The 18,143-nt window shown below is 36.9% G+C and overlaps 1 long non-coding RNA gene across 1 annotated transcript; it reads left to right on the top strand.

Annotated features, from left to right (window-relative positions):
- The first annotated feature begins 15,194 nt into the window (after window positions 1–15,194).
- Window positions 15,195–17,770, top strand: LOC140654607 (uncharacterized). The gene is made up of 3 exons (XR_012043470.1): window positions 15,195–15,287; window positions 17,057–17,225; window positions 17,653–17,770. It is a non-coding gene; the product is annotated as an uncharacterized lncRNA (long non-coding RNA).
- Window positions 17,771–18,143: the final 373 nt, after the last annotated feature.

Below are 18,143 nucleotides of genomic sequence, written 5' to 3'. Positions count from 1 at the left end.
AGCGATAGGACAAGAGGGAACAGCCTCAAGTTGTGCCAGGGGAGGTTTAGACTGGATATTAGAAAAAATTTCTTCACTGAAAGGGTTGTCAACCATTGGAACAGGCTGCCCAGGGAAGTGGTGGAGTCACCATCCCTGGAGGTATTTAAAAGATGTGTAGATGTGGCACTTAGGGACATGGTTTAGTGGTGGTGTTGGCAGTGTTAGGTTAACGGCTGAACTTGATCTTAAAGATCTTTTCCAATCTAAATTATTCTATGATTCTATGAACATCTGGAATGGGCAAAAGCTGTCAGTTCTTGAGTAATTAGTTTTATGGTTGTGTTTAGAAATTTCACAGTAGAAACTGGAAGCAGGAAGGTTTGATATCTTAAAATAATTAGGACTATAGAAAAGGTGTGAAAAGTATGATCAAACCGGTAAGAAGGATTTTGATGAAAGAATCACCCTTTCAAGGAAGCAATGCTGATGTTCACTGCAGCGGGCAGCTCCCCTCGTCTTTCTTTACATTATTTTGGAGTGTTACTGTTTCACTGAAGGACAATGCTAATTGGTTTGGTTTTCTGCTAAAGAAAAAAATACAAAACACATGATAGACTACCATAGGCAGAGGAAAGTATTATGGATGGACTAACAGATCAAAATGAAAATTATGTGTGCTGAAACTTCCAGAGTTACCCACCAGATTTATTAATCCAATGTATATTAAAGGTGAGTGATAAATACAAAATCCAGTCCCTGAAGAATTTTGGAAAATCTCATTGGTGGTATGCAATGATTGATAAGAATTCAGAAGTTGATACTATAATACTTCTTCACTGTGCTCATCTGAATATGGAATTCCTCTGGACAGATGAAGGGCAGAACTGCTTGAAGTAACACCACTCTTTATGTGGTCTTTTCACTTAGGAAAAGAATTAGACCCTATAATTCCAACAGGTTTTCCACATACATTATTGAAAACTTTAAAATGCATAGAGGTGATTATAGAAAACACCTAAAAACAATCAGCCAACCATCTCTGAATGGACTGTGCAGGGGTGCATTGCAGCAGATATCTGTGCAGTCATCACGTCTCATTATGTGGACAACTCGACTATCTTTAGTTTTGTACAATTCAGCTAAGAAGCATGACATTATTTCCTTAGTGGTATCTTTAATGATCCATTTTAGCAAAACCTCTTTCTCCTTATTCAAGCAGTCTTTAAATTCTTATTTATTTCAACCAACTGATGTGTTAGTGATCCAAAATCAGAGTTATCAGACTTCATTCTCAAACGTCTGTTAACATATGGAAATTAAGGTGAAGAAGAGGATAAAAGAAATATCAGATGAAACTTCGAAAACATGCTTCTTTTACAGTGTTTGCAGAGATTAATATTATCAGCATCCTGTAAAAGTGAAGATAAATAGCATTGCTAGACAAGGCTATGATGTGTGTTTGTATATATAGATATATATACAGACATGTATTTAGAATAAAACGTTCTATGTCCTTGGCTAAAAATTACATCCCCCAGAAGTGGGTAAACTGCCCCCCAACTATGCTGTATGATTGCAGGAGCCATCAATATCTATGACAAGAGTTCATAAACAACCAGATCATGACAGCTATAAGGAACTGTGTCACTGCATGTACAGGTACTTTAATCTAATTTATAATACGAAAGTTTCAAATCAGTGCAGATGTGTATGTCATATGAATTCTGTATCAACATTTAGCAACACTTTTCATACCTTGGAAGTTTTAAATATTTATGTTGATTTGGGTCAAAAAGACAGTGTTAAAGTACCAAAGTCCCTACAGATAGAAATTCTGGATTTGATGCTACCTGGTACTTTAGGAAATACTTTAAAATCTCCAGTATGATCTCATTTGCAGGGATGCCATTGGGGAAGGGCTTAGGAAAGGGGAAGAGGATGTTTCTTTTATCTTCTTATTTGAGACTTTCAGCCTATGCTGCTAAGATAGGATTTACTTTGCACTTTTCATCTTACAAAATTTAAATTGGAGAATTAATTTTCCCATTGTGGACCCTATCTGAAAGAATTGCCTTCTAAACACTGAAATAATTGGAAATCTTTGACGTTTGGTGCTCTCCACGGCCTTGTGTTTTGCTGACACAGAGGAGTCTCTCTGGCTCCCAGTGCAAATCAAAACAGTGCCACAGTTCAGGGGTTGCTTTTCCCTGGTCTTAAAAGCTCTGGAGAAATGGACACCACAAACAGCATGTGGTTTGTCAGCAAACTGGAGTGCTTGCACTGTTTAACTATAACTCATCATTCCCTTTTCACCCTGAACTTAATGAAGGAACTGAAAATTCAGTGCTTGCAAACAAATGCTCGATGTATACATTTCTGATTGCTTATATGTTTGCTGTAGTTTTAATTAGACATTTTAAATAGAATGTTATGGTGTGATTTTTGTTCATTTATTATTCCTTAATTACTTAATTAATCTATTGTAAATTAAATATGTATTCTGTGGTCTCCTATGAAAAGAGATTGAAAAATAAACATAGATACTTGTTAGTGTCTGCATTAATTTAGAAGTCAGATAATCAATAAAAGGGAAAACTTAATTAATCACAATTTTAAATACTCATGGCAAAGATACTGAATAGAAGAAATTGTGGGATTTCCCCAGCAGAAATTAGGGAATATCGTGTTCTGGCTCATAAAAATGTGTAGGACAAACTTTGGGTGCAGACAGTGGTGCAAATGTGATTCGCAAAAGTAGCAGCACATAAAATAATGTTGCTGTGCTTGCAGCAGCAGAACCTCCATGGTCATTGTTGCAAGCAATGTGCATGCACAGAAGGAGATGATCCTTTCACCCTGTCCCCTCCCATCTCTCGAGCTGAGTGGTCTGGTGTCCAGCTCTGTAGTGACTAGGGATGCACACAGTCTCATTTGCAAAATTTGGGAATGGATGACCTGCCTCCCTGGGAGTCAGGGAGAAAATAATGGGCTGCATTTTCCTGAAGCACAGTGCTAAAGCAGGGTCACTGAGAAGCTGTTCCTGATGGCTGTCGTGGCTTTTAAAAGGTGGCCTGTCATAGGTATATTTTAGTGTAAAAACTGTAATAATGCCTTTCTAACACAGGACTGATGACCTGAAGCAAAACTTATTATATGTTCTGCATTGTTAGTAGAGCAGCAGAGATCAAAATGCACAAGTTTTGCTGCCCAACAAAGAAATGAAGGGATAGAAAGGTCCAAATAGATGTTTGGTGCCTGGTAAACTCAAATAGTCATCCACTTGCTTCACTTAGGGCCTATGCAGTCAGAACACAAAAGATTTAGCAGAGACTGACAGAAATAACTTATTAGAACAGGGTGACTAACAGTATCACTGGCTCAACTGGAATGAAAACCAAACTCATGTTTGGGAAATGGCATTAAAGGCAACACTGCATATTCTGAAGATGAGGGAGAAGTCCAAGCTACCAAATATATCTTATAAATGTATGAATTACTTAAAAGTTACTAAAATCACTAGCAATGTCCTACAAAATGCCACAGACAAACTCAACCAAGAAAATGGTAATCAAAATAAAATTATTCCTGGGGAATGGGATGCTCAGCTGGAGAAGATAATTAAGTAAGGAATGGTTGCTTGGAAGGCTGAAGTGGTGGTTCACAGGTAGATTAAAGTTCCCGGCAGAAGGAAGGAGAGAAAAAGCAGAGTTAATATTGTTTCTCTTCCCTCCATAATGCTTCTGAGGAACAGAGGTTTATAGTTCTGTAAACAAGATTTTGTATCCCAGAACTTAAGATGATGGCGTCAGAAGTATAAGTACATTGTTCTGTATGTGTAAAATCTAGAACTATTTTCATATGGTGCATCATCTGAAAGGAATGATGTTCTGTTCGGATTTATTCTTTTGGCCAAAAGAAAAATACATTTTCTTAAGAAAGAAAAGCAAAACCATAGAATGAGGTAATAAAATGACAAAACAATTCTGCACACTATATTCTGTTTTCCTTTCCTGCTTCAATGAGGATATTAACTGAAAATACCTGAGCTTTGGGAGGATTATGGTAATTCGTGTACACGTGACATATTTTCTAAGTTTTTTTTACTCTGTGGATTTGAATCTGTACAGGAACTGTAATTATTGCTTTCTGTTTTTTATATGGGTTTATTCTGCAGGCAGCATTCAGCTGTATTTCTTTAACATTTGCAACTGTCCTGTAACTGCCTCTTTTAGTACTGTTTCCTTCAGAAGGGAAATAGGACAAAAATAGCATGGTCTTTTTCTGGCTTTGGATGTATGCTGCTCAAAATGTTCTTACCAAATTCAGAGAGAACATTTCCAATGCTGTAACCTTCATAACTGTATGCAGTATTATCCAAAGATGCAAATTAATTTATTATCATAATGTCATTTCTTATGATAATGTCTTATCATAATGAAACCTGTTCTATTCTATTGAGACTGCAACAAATACTGTATGCACAGATTCTCTGATTTGCTCTACAGCAACAAATTGTTTTCTTCCTCCTGGGCCATTTATTTCTACTGCTAATTTTATGTAGACACAACGTCTTTAGTTCTTCTGCACCGTAGTGGCTGCAGAGTTAGCACAGAAAAAATGCAGAAGTAGCCTCCTTGACTGTTCACCTGTAATTTTTGCTGTGGAGAAGAGAGCAAGAGATTGATTCCTACCCCGACAAGGTGGAAACCTCTCTGGTTGTAAACAGCAGGTCCTTTCACTAACTGTCACATTTCTAGTACTATTCCTGCAATTTATGCATTAGCAGCATAGTGTTCAGACTTCTTTTACCTCTACCCTTTTGTGGCAGATGGTATGATAAGTCTGTCCATCACATGCATTGGGTGCCCAAGAAAGCCTCTTGCTTCCTCCCACAAGCTCACATTCAAGACATATCCCCCTCCTCCCCATCCCCGTGATGTTCTTCAGTGATTTCCAAAATCTCTTTCTTTCTACAGTCCAATATCTACATATTTCTTTTGCTTCCTTCTCTACTTACATTTGTTGATTTGACACATTACAAAAATTAGTCACTAGGGAGTGGAAGGAGGCCAAAATAGACAGAATACACCACAGGAAATAAGGATGTTCTATGAAAAAGTAATTTCCTTTTTCCCCAAGGGAGATAGAATTTCTATTTCACCAGTGAATGTTTGATTACCTTTAAAAATCTGGGGTCTTGCATCACTGAATCTTTGTGATGCTGAGTAAAAAAATATGTATCAAAAAACTGCTCCCAAACAGCAAGTACCTTCCAACAACCTACACACATTGTCTGTGCATAGTTCAATTCTCTGTCATTACCTGCTCAAGAATAGAAAAGTGCATGTAACATGATTGCATTGCATTGGAATGGTTTGAGGGGTTTTTGTCCATGCTAGTAAAGCAAGGCAATATATTTTAAATCAAAACCCATTAGAATTCAGGTGCCTAAGTGCTCCCAAAAGTATAATAATTCTGGATAATAAGTCCTGTGGGTTTTTGTGCCTGATAGGATTTGAATATTTGATTGCTGTTTTATTTTTAGAAAAAAAAATAAAGGTTTGTTGTGCCTGAGGAGTGAAATTTGCCACAGTTAACTTAATCTTGGAGACTGAGGAGATAAATGGGCAAGAGCACCATTGAAGTTTAGAAGCAAACCCCTCAAATTGATTAAAAATTCTATTAAAAGTGAGACCAAAGACCAGAGGACAAGGGTTGATATGCTCACAGTAGTGTGTGCTTCTTTGGAGATGTCATTTGAAAACCTGTACATTTACAATAAAGAACAATTTAAAATGTCAGAACACTGGTGATGGAGAAATCCTTTCTGATCTTGATCATGTCCACTTCTGTGATGACTGACATCTCCTTCAGAGATCTGAAATGCACATGTATGGACGTGCAACTCATATCTTTTCTTTGTGGAGAGAGTGGAGCTCGATTAGAGCCCAGTCTTTTCTGATCCTCACTGGTGCAGCTGTGTGAACTAGAAGCATTTTGATCTTTACTCTCTGATAGTCAAGATGATTCACCTTTCTTGCCACAATCTAAAAAAGAAAGTTTCCTGGAATGAAGCAATTCATAATAATCAAAATGTTTTTGCTCTGGACAGGAGCTAGCATCCCTATGAAGGGAGGTCTTTGAAGGAATTTTATCAGGGGGAGGAGAAGCCAAACTAATATGTTTTTACTCTAAATAAAACAAGTACTTATAAAAGTATTTGTTACTAATTGCTATTTTATTTTCATTGGAATCCGGCATTCTAGAATAGAGCTGTTTTCACTTTTTCCCCCCTTTTACTTCACTGCTGTCATGTACTTTGGAACAGGTTTTTCAAATTGTATGTTTGTAGGTGAACACACATATTTCCAAAAATTAAATATCTCTGTTAGTGTCCATGGACACGCATCAACTTAATATGGAAACATGGAAAAAAAGGCTTTAAATTCATACATTACATGGGATGAGTAACTTTAAATAGTCTGCTCTTCCTAGGCTCCATCTATGGGCAGCGCAGAGACTAACTCAGAAAAGAAGCTAAGTTACAGCAATCAAGAAGGTGATTAGCCTGATTAATCCTCTCCATTTATTGTAGAGGGAATAAAGGAAGATAAGCCTCATCAGACAAATGTTGGCCTTCAGGAATTCTTTCTTAGCATGTTTGCATGTATAAATTAAATTAACTTAAACAGTTGCATGAGCCTAAATGTTTCAATTATTAAAATTATGGCTATGTAAAAAAGATATAGGAAATGACAGGGGATTGCTGTACAAAATATTAACATTTTTAGGTTAAATGCAGGCTGTTGAGCTCCTTCCCACTTTTGCCACATGATTGGCCATAGAAGAACTTCTAGTAATCATTATAAGTGAATATAACAGAGATGTTCCTAATCTGCTCCTAATCATCAAATAACGTATAGTATAGAAGAGAGGCAGTAGATGAATACTGACATGGGTCTGTACAGATCACTGAAGTGACTGAATCTGATCCTACTTATTTATTATTCATTATTCCTATGCTTTAATTTCCATGCATCCCTGCAGAACTAAACACTTATCAATGAATGTATAAAGCTGATTTGGGAGACAGATAGAAAACACAAATGTTCAGCATATCAAAACCCGAGAATGTTCTGTAAACTGCAGAGACATAATAGCACATCACAGTTTGCACACTGGACATCACTGAGTTACTTCATTTTTGAAACACAATTTTCAGTATGATAAAATACCTAATAGGGCATTTCTGGAGTTAGGTGCTATTTAACATGTAAAAAAGAAGCAGAATTAGAAGTGCAATGTGGTTTTTGAGAGTATTCCTTTGCCAAGATCCAAATTTTAGTATCTATACATATTTATTCTCTGTTTGCTAATATTTATTAGTCTATTAAAAAAAAAAAACAAACAAACAACAGAAAATAACTAACATCAGTAGTGAAAACCCTTTATTTTTCAGATCAGATTTTTTAAAAGAATTTTTTCATAGAAAATAGTTTACATGTTATTGAAATCCCAACACTAAATATCTTAGCAGATTGATCACAGGAGAAAAGAAAGTGTCTGAGTTCTTTCAAAACAAGAAATAAATTGTTCTCTCTTACAGCTTAATTTTTGCTGATGGTATGTATTTTCTTAATGTAATTTCAATATAGTTCATTCTAAATGCACCCTTATGGACAGCTAGAAAGTTTCATACAGGCAAATATAGATGGAGTATTTTAAAGTTTTGTTAGCGTTAAGCTTGTTGTATATAGTAGAACTGATGGTCATTGTCCTGGCAGAATTTAAAGTTCATTAACTTCTGTGGGAAAATAATGAGCAATAGTATAATTTCTAATGTATTGGTAAAAGAACTAATTTAAAGGGAACATCTCATACCTGATAAATGAATGATAGAAAAAAAGAGTTGTGCAGAGGAGATTAGCATTCACAGTATTTCTATAGAGAAAAATGCAAAAAGAAAAGGAAAAATTATCAGAACCCTGTGGCATGTTAGTTACACACATAAGTATCAAAGTAGGCCAGGATTAACGAACATGTACCATGACAGTTTCTTAAGTCCAGAGTGACTGCTTGAACATGACAACATGTAACAGTTTCACTATGAGATTTTCAAGTAGATAAATTTAGCAGCAACAGGTGTTCATTTCCCCCAGGAAACAGCTATAACTGCTTAAAACCAGTGGGTTATCTATTTAACCTTGTTCTCAAGGACTTATCAGAAAGGGAATAAGTACTTTCTGTTGAATTATTGGGAAATGTTATATAAAAAATTTAAAGACACTTGCTGCTCATTATAACTTAGCCCTCCTTTTAAAACTGCAAGATATCACCGAGGCCAAGAGCTCTGCAGAATTTAGAAATCAATTGGATAATTATAGAGATCCATGCGTTGTCATAGTAAAGACTAAACAAAGACTAATTTCCTCTACCTCAATAAATAACAAACGCACACCTTGGAAAGGATAGTAAATTTTCAACCTTCAGGGCATAAGCAGCCTCTAACTAATAGGGGTTTGGAAGAAATATTCAGGAAGATATACTGTACCTAAAACAGACTTAATGGTTACTGGCTTAACGTAGGAATTACAAGTTACTGAGGCATTAGGAAATCAGAATTTGTAGCAGTACCTAGTGGCATCTGCAACACTCTCCGTGGGCTGCCTGCTCACTGATTGCCTTGCACAGAATTTCTTTACCTTCCTGGTAAAGGGAAAATTTCATTACCTTTTTACATTCCTACCTAGGGCCCTTCCGAGATAGAAGCTTGCTCCATCCTGCATGGAGGAGCTTCATGGATCAGCTTCAGCACACTGGAGGGACAGAAATCAGGTCATTAATTAAAGTGAATTAGCATTTCAGTGTCTGTGTAAAAATAAGATTCTCTTTGACTGCAATATCTGCTGAAAGGCAGAGAAGACTGTCTGATACAGCCTTTGCCAGAAATTGAGAGACTGTTTCTGCTAGCATGTGGACAGAGGCCCAAATCCTAAAATTAATAGGCACTTAGCAAAAGATTTAAAATTAGTGAAAAGTTTATATAAGTAAATCTAGAAAAAAAATAATCAGAAGGACCTAATTCACAACATTTCAAAAGATTATTTATAAATGTCATCTCACTCCAGGCCAATGCTAATCTCAGACTCCCTATCAGCACTTTAGTGCTCCAGGGAGCTGCAGCTCCCAGGTTTCATACACCTTCCTCTGAGGGAGACCTGCCAGGCTGGCAGCATCTTCTGTGAGCTGCAAATATCCTATTTAGACTTCCTCCCCCCCCAAAGTGAATGCATAGATTCAGAAGCGACCTTCTATATCATCAGTCCAGTCTCCTCATCTCATAGGAAACCAGTTAATCTTTTTCATAAAAGGAGCAATTTCTGTTTACATGATAGGAAACAGTCAAATATATTCCTCCACAAACTCCTCTTGCAATTCTGTCCTTCCCTCCTCCACACCCCAGTTCTAATTAAAATGTAGAGATGCAATGTTTGGAGCAATAAGTAGTTTCTATAGGTGTGCATGTGTGTGTGTGTACATACATATATATATATGTTTGCAGATATATACATGTATGTGTGTGTATGTACAGTATCTGTGCAGGGTTTAGAAAGATAATTGCAAGTGTAGGTGTGATCTTCAATTACCTTTCCAAATCCTCTTGCTTTTATCCTTGAAAATCTTAATGTTGCTGTGATTTGGTCTACTAACAGCAGCAGGAATGTGTGCTACATGGTGCTCAGAGAGAAAACCTAGGATGTGATTTATGCCCATAATGTACCAGGTTGGCTGGTTAAACCGCAGTAAGGCTGCAAATGCATTTGGAGAAGAACGAATACAGGATAGACACAACTTTTTTGCTTCCCATTTGTGAATACTTCTCCAAAGAAGTGGGTCACCCCTCAGGTGTAGCCAGGAAATCAGTAAGATGTATTGTTCCTGATAATCTCATGACAGCCTGTGCTCCTGTGCTTCTGGAGCCTGTGCTCCGGAAATGATGTGAGAACATCGTTTCTGTTACTGCAGTGAAACCTGAAAAATAAGCACCAAACACCCCCTTTCGAAGGTAGACTTCCCATTTATGCATGGTGCCATTAAAATTAATTACCTGAGAAGCAGTTCATAATGTCTGCAGATATGGAAATAATAAAAAGTAATTGACTGAAAGTATTCATAAAATATTTTGGGCAAAGGTCATTAATTTATGCTAGCTGAAACTTAGGACTGCATGCTTGAATTACCAAAATACATGAGCAATAAGACAAATAATAGGTACTTATAAAATGACTATACACTTTCTGGGTTTTGGATCCCAGTTCTAGGAGGGCAGTGGCCAGCAATGCAAGAGATTGGTTACCCTGACTCTCTGTGAAAGGCATACCCAAGGGAAATAAAGCAGCAGGTCAGTGCTGTGACCTGAGCTGCTGATGAGACAAATGCCCGCTTTCAGGCTACAAAACGTGGGGTTTTGTGGAACAAGCCACTCACTTTGCAGTCTCTCTGTGATCTGCGTTGCAGAAAATTTTTCAGATGCCTGAAGTAATCACTCTGCTGATCAGCTGATCTCTGAATTACAGGTGAAATCACAGAAAAATGTCGTAAGGCATCTAGCGGATTCTGAAAGGGACTTTCAAAGTACTCTTTGTCTCTGTCAGGTTCATTTCTTAAGAGAAAAAAGATAAGAAATTGGTTATTATGACACCTGCAGCTAGAATATTATTTAAAAATAAAGCATAAATGAAAGGCTGAATTCTCTATTTCTTTTCCTACATTCAAACAAAACCGTACTAACATCAGGAAGAGCTACATTTGCAGATCGGATTTTCTGAAGATACATTTCTTCCTCCTAAATAAGACCTATTAACTGAACAATTTGCAACGTTATTTCTTTCTGAAGAAGCAGATTGTATTCTGATGTAATTTCTCAAGTCTAATGGAGGCAGGTATCTACCAAGCTGATGGAAAAGGATTTTTTTTTTTTTAATAATTTCCACTTCATACTTGACATTTAATTTTTGTGAAATAAGAAGAGTAGGATCTAATTTTAGATGCTGAAACCTGAACATTTTCTGGAAATTGTTGCTGGGTTTTTTTCTGTTGCAATTGGCAGAATGTACATATTTATAGCCATTGTCCCACTCCAATAATGCAACTACAAAAAAAATTTATTTTTTTCATAAAAATTTTTTTTCATAAATAAATTTTTACCATGGGAAAAATATCCTTTTGTACTATATGTCTGCTAAGGTTGTTTATAAGTAATGATAATTATATAATTTCTGGCTTATTATTAATTCATTTCACTCTTGTCCCCCAGTAGTCTGTTTTTATCTCTCCCAGAACCTAAAACCAGTTTTGCAGAGAGTGGTTAGTCCCAACTTCAAACCCAAAGTAGTTAGGCATTGTACTCTATACTGAGATAAATGGAATAAGAGCCTATGATTTTTAAAAGCATTTATAGCTGTCATATAGTGAATATGGTCTTAAAGCACTAGTATGGTCTGGATTTACACAGTCACCACCTGATGTTTTCAGACAATGATTTATACAGTCAATTTTAGGACAGCAATTACAGTACCTGTGTGGTAAATTATTTAATCATGGCCACTTGAATAAGTGTATGCATCTTAATAAACTTTATGAATGTATTAATTAATGGGAAAGGCAAGTCTTTGACCACAGTGGCATTGAAACAGTAAATAAATCCTAGCATTATCATTGGATGAATTGTCAGAGGTTGATTATATATCTTTTTCTGAAGATGAAATATCCCTATAGTTGAGGTTCTAGACTGGAACCAGTACAATCTGTGTGGTGATTCTAGACAGGTCATTTCATTTATCTTAGTTTTGTTTTGGCAGAATAATAATTTTATCACTTCATGCAATGAGGTTCTGTTTATAAAGAATTTTGTATAGGAATTACATATTATTTTAATATTATTGTTTATCAATAATATACTTTGAGTGCACAGTAATTGCTTTAGAGTGCCACACTGACAATACAAAAGAGGTTATTTGGAGATTATTTATTTTGTATGCAGTATAATAATTGCATGTAATTAGGACCAAAACCACTGCAAAAGTCTGAACGGACTGTTTTTACTTCCAACGTTTAGATTTGTAATTACCAAAAATAGAAGTATTTTTTGCGTTTAATTTTCTTGTCTCTAATTTTATTCTACTACTTTTTTTTTTTCCTAGTAACTAAATATATGTAATTTTAAAATAATTATACTGCTATGGGGAGTATATTTGGAAAACAGAACTTTAAAGAATACATTCCTGAAAGACAATCATATACTGATAAAATATGTACATTTAACATTTTCATGTTGCATTTCTCCATTGTGTATCATTATAGCTGGATTTGTGGATCTGTGTATTAAGCTACTCCTTTACTATTTCACTATTTCTTTTATAAAGGAGTGATATGAATATCCCTTTTCTTTTACAGTTCTTCTGTACATACCTTCTCTCAAAAGAACCTCCACAATCTCTTACTTATTTCCTCTTATGTTCCTTTCAGTTATTGAAGGGATAACCCATTTTCTCGAAGCTTTATCTGGCTTTAGTAATTTTTTAACTTACCCGTCTTCTGCAATGATATCCTTTCACTTGTACCACTCAGTAGTTGGAAAATATGGTTCTTCTTATTTATACTATTTCACCTCAGATTTCCCTCATGAATACTAAGAAGTGCAAAACTAATTTAATTTTCCCACTATATCCTGTTCACTTCATATTAAGTTTCTCCCTAATCCCTTAGTGGGCTAATTATTTCGGTTTTCAGCCCTTTATCTTTTTCCCTTTATATATTTAAAGAATCTTGTATTGTTTTTAGTCATTCCCAAGGTAATAATTCCCTTTTTATTATATTTTTACATTGCAGCATGTTTGAGACACTGACATCCATCCTCCTCTACTTTTTTATTAATTTTCAGGGCCATTCATTTACACAGCTCAGATGATACATTTTCTTCTATTATCATTCTGTCTCCGGTGCCTCCTCCCTCTGGGACAGCCTCTTTTTTAAAGTTGGCCCAGAGCAATTACAATACAATTAGAGGGGAGTCAACTTCAGCAAAATTTTAATTTCCGCAAAATATTGCCTGCCTTCCTTCCAAATCTATGGCAGAGATTTTTTTCTCTCTTTTCTTAGTCAGGAGAAGAGAGGTCAAAATACTGAGCTACAGGATTTCCAGGGCGTGTAGTCCCAGAAAGAGCCATATGTCAGGCAGGTACCTGCTGTCTTTCTGCCCAGTGTCACTCCTGGGATCACCCCATTACACGAAACAACCACTTTTCACTTATTATCTTCCATCTGCTACACTTCTTGTCTGACTTCCAGGCAGTACACTTAAGGTTTCTTATGACCATAGTTGTAATGTGCTCAGCATGCTACTTCTGCTTGCAATACCAAATTTGGTTCAATAAAATATAAAATACAGTAACTATATGATGTAAATTTGCTGTTTTACTTAGATCAGTAAAATCAGGAATTTTATACCATTTCCAAAGAGATAAAACTAATATGGTTAAAGCCTATATGTGTCTCAATATATTTCTCAGTATGTTTATAATCTTATAACTGTATAATTGCATATGTATAATAGGCATAGATTTTTCATAATTTTGTGTGTGCTTTCACTGGAGCTAGGTTTGAACTTTCTATTTCAGAAAGCTGAAAAGCAATATGAACAAATAATACATTCCTGATATGTTCTTTTTCCTTTTCTGTATTTTAACGTCAAGCAAATTTATATTGTAGGTGGCTGAAGTCTGTCTTGCTAACTCAGCTCCACTGTTATTCACCAACTCATCCTGTTCCACCTAAAAAGTATACACAGTAAAGCAAGTAAACTGTGTTTAGGTTTTTTGTTTGTTTTGTTTTTAGTAATGCCATCTTTCCTAGGATTTTCAAAATTTGTTGGCTGCATAGTTTGAGTTTGAAAGGAATTAGAGCAGGCATTTTTTGAGACAGAGCAAAGCCTTTGAATTATTTTGTTGATTACCATTAATTAGTCTGGGTGGAATCCAATCACTTCCTTAATCTCTAAATGAGTGAGTGTTGTGGAGCACTACTGACATTCTCTATCTGCGGATATTTTCAGTACTATTATAATCTCTAGTTCATTCAAATTAGAACAAAAATAATCTTAACGTCTGTTAAAAAAGATTAATAAATATTCCTTAAAATACAGATTTGATTTCTCCAGTTCATTGCATGTATAGCCCTAAGAATTTTTAATATTTATCACTGTTCAACACAGGTAATTGGTATAGCAAAGGAAAAGATCCCTACAGGTTTACTGTGTTTGATACCTGTATGATGCACAAGTGATTCAGGGCTTAGGCTCCATAGTCAGCACATGGCAGAGAAAAAGCATGGGAAAAGAGGTGAGATGAAAGCATTATCACTTATATTTCATTTCATGTTCATGCACGATTCTAGGGTTTCAGATTTTGGATGAAGCTAATAAGCACATTATTTATTTATTTACCTTTGTTGTAACACACTCAAGTGTTTCAGCAGATGGACTTCCAAATCATTTAAGAAATATAAAGGTCTGTTTCTAAGCTATTTGGTCTCACTCAGTTACCTAGCACAGGCAAGACGGTTCTGATTGGAAGTGTCATGGGTGAAAAATACTGTCTGAACACTTTTTACAGAGGGAAAAGAAAGAGGTAAACAACCCTGGCTCATAATGCTTTCCAAAACACTATCATCATCTCTGGAATTGGCTTACAAAAAGACTTTAGAACTGTTTCAGGTAGGACTTGACTTGACTTGACTTGACTTAGGGTTGCTGTTTTAATTTGCACCCTGAGAACTGGGTTTTGATTGTATAAAACAAAGGCAAAGCAAAGAATTGGGAGATGGCTTTGTCTATGAGCAGAAATGTATTGCCAAACAGATATGCACACACTATACCACATCTCCATCAAAACTGGAGCAAGTCAAAAACATATAATTTGGGATAAGTGTGAGATGTACTCTGTTTTCAATATTTGATTTCAGTGATCAGAAAGAGTTCTGGGCTTATTTCTGGAAGGAGGACAAGTTGATGAGAGTAATACGTTATTTGAGTTATTGTCTATATTCATCCAGTAAGTAAACCAAGTCAGTGTCACAGTTACATATGATGATATTTTTTTCTTTTGTTTAGAACTGCTTTCACACAAATAAAAACATAACTTCTATGAATTTGTGTTTATTGTTCCTGGATAATTCTGTGGATGCTTGCAAGTACGGAAGAGCCCCATCGGATGGTGAACAAGGAATTTTCAATCTGAGTCCTTGGAGTAAGTAGAGAAACACAGCTCAGCCAGAAGTCAGGAGATGAGTCTCAATAACAGCAAAAGCCCTAATGAACACAGCCTCCCTGGGATACTTTTCCCCAAAAAACATATACATTACTATTTGAGGATTTCGAATGGCTGATTTTTGAAGTGATTGACGGTAGAAGGGATTGAGTGACATGTGATCTTTAAGAAATGTCATCGTGAATGTTTAGAAATCTGGATTTTTGCAGGAGTGTCTAAATTGGTAGAGATAAAAATTTAATATATTTAAACTGGAAAACATGATCTACCTTAGAGCTGCTGGCAGGACTGTCACACACAACTGTGTTTTTATGGGTTCCAAAGCCACCTTCATTTATGTGAGAAGTTTAGAAACTGGGTCATTTTCTGGAGGAAAATAAAACCATTTCTACATATATTGGTGAAAGAAGATTACAAATGAACTTGGTAGATAGCATAATGCACAATTCTACCTGTTTAAATTACTCAACTGACAAAAAGGAGTCTTTCTATATGATTCTAGAGGAACAAGCCCTCTCTAAGTCTGTGTTTACAGAACATCCTGGTGGATGAAACTGGAAGTTTGCCCCAGGTCAATATGTAATTTGGAAATACCAGAAGGTTGTGCATTTTAATTAACTTTCTGCTCTTTCTCTGGTGCCTTTCCCCTCTGTTTCTTTCTGCTCATAATGATTAAAAGACAAAATCCTACCCCAGTTCCATGCTCAGGAATGCTTCCTGATTTGTTTTCATTAACTTCTACTATGTAAACACGTTTAATTATTTATCTGCTTATTTTCTGTAGGTAATCCTACAGAGATGTAAATCTTGTTTGTAGGGATGTCATGTCAGCAGGAGCTGGAAAATCCAATCATCCATCGTTAACAGAATAGAAGTAATGCATTCTCCAATTTGTTTACTGGTAAAGGAAGACTACTTCAGTTTAGGTTAGAATTTGAGAGCCAGAGACATACTGAATAAGCTGATATCTCTAGTATAAGCTTCACAGTTTGCTATTTGGGGAGTTGGAAACTACCCCTGTAAAGACTGTGAGAGAAGAATGCTGCTGTAGTACATGGATGTAGTTGTTTTTGTTCAGGTTAACGCATGGGATATAAATCACTAATGTGATTCTGTTGTATGGCCAAGCAATCTGGATCCCAGTGGTTAGCATGGTAGCCTGCCTTATCTAATGACCCATGAAAAGAAATTTTCTCTACGCAAAAAGACACTCACCAGCTCTGTGAATGATTTCATGTCCATCTCTGCAGCACTTGTGGGACAGGGAAAAGATGTAAGGTTGTTGCAGGTGACAAGGTCTTTGGGAAGCTGCCAGCCAGCACAACTATATGTTTTGTCAACAGAATAGTGTTTGGGATTAGAGTCTTGAGCCACTCCATATTACATGCTTAATTAAAAGCCAGTTGAATTCAATGGGAATCTCTTTAGTTCTGTCTATAGGACTTTGGCTTCATGACCTTGAGTTTAGGTTTCAGTTCACAGAGAGACTGAGAGAGACTGAAAGAGTTAATGTCTCAAACATTGTGGCGACACAAGGCAATATTTGCATGGCGACGGCAGGTCCGCAAACACAGGGTGGGGGAGAGCGAGAGCAGGACATGGAGGACGTGGAGAGAGCGCATCGGAGGATGCGCGGTTCCGGGTTCTGCCGGACCTTACCATGTATGGCCAGGGGTCACACAGAGTTTATCTGAGGAAGGGGCTTGCGACCACCCAAGAGACCCCTCACGACCACCTTCCTCCCCCAGCACCTGCGCAGAAGATTGAGAACTTTCTAGAACAAGAACCATGTAAGTCCTGAAGGGGCGTACCTGGAGGCGGGGATTAGCCTATAAAAGACACGCCCTCCAGGGAACCACGTGCGCGCCCACCACCAGAGGATTGCCACGCCGGTCATCGTCATCATGGGATCCAAGGGTGGTGATACTTTTCCTTTCTCTATTCTCCTCTCTTCTCCTTTCCTTTTCTCGCTTCTCTCTTCCTCTACCCTTCCAACATATGTAAGTTTTGGATAAATTGTGACAACTTGCCTGGAAAATAGCTCCATTGCCAAATTGCCTCTGTTCGTTGAGCTTGCCAGTTCATTAAGTTTGTACATTTGTTGAATTCACCAGTTAATAAAGTTGCTGGTCAGAGCATTCCTCTGAGTCATTGTCGTGACTCTACCGACCATGCTATTCTGTCGAGCAGAGATTGGCCTTTGTTGGTACACAAACTGTTGGGGAATCAAAAAGATTCACCCATCTCGCAACCCGCCGAGTAGGACGGGACAGCCAGGTGGTTTAAGACAAGCACATCCACACTGCCCAACATACCAAGTTACTCTTCCCTTGTCCCAGTTCAGTTTTCCTGTGCCTGAGCTTTCCTGTCTAGAGAGCAACTTGGCCCACTCCGGACAAAAACCAACGTTTGAGTCAAATCCTGGCACTGTGGACAGTCAAGGAGTTTGGCTTGGACTGCAGGACCATGGAAGAATCAGGTGAAGACAATAGTGAATTCAGTTGGGGCTGGGCCAAGCTGCTCAAAGGTTGGTTTGTCAACATTTGGTAAACGTCTGCATTTGATGCTGACAAATCACCTATTTGTGATTTTGTTTCTTAGCTGCTTTGTTAAGATTGCTATTGACAGAAATCAATATAACGCCTGTTGGTTTCGCAGCTCTGCCTTTGCTGTGTCTTTCCTCACACAAGATGTAGAGATAGTCAGGATGAGGTATAAGTAACCTATCCTATCCTCATAGGCTTCAGAAAAAGATGAGCAACCTGTAAGGATAATTTATAATTGTTCATTGAGATCTATTTACAAGAATGCTAAATGTCTGGGATTCAAAGCTTC

Source organism: Ciconia boyciana, chromosome 7, assembly GCF_034638445.1.
Source record: "Ciconia boyciana chromosome 7, ASM3463844v1, whole genome shotgun sequence".
In the NCBI taxonomy this organism is placed as follows: domain Eukaryota; kingdom Metazoa; phylum Chordata; class Aves; order Ciconiiformes; family Ciconiidae; genus Ciconia; species Ciconia boyciana.
The sequence above is the reverse complement of the archived record's forward strand: the minus strand, read 5'-3'. Positions and strand labels throughout refer to the sequence as shown.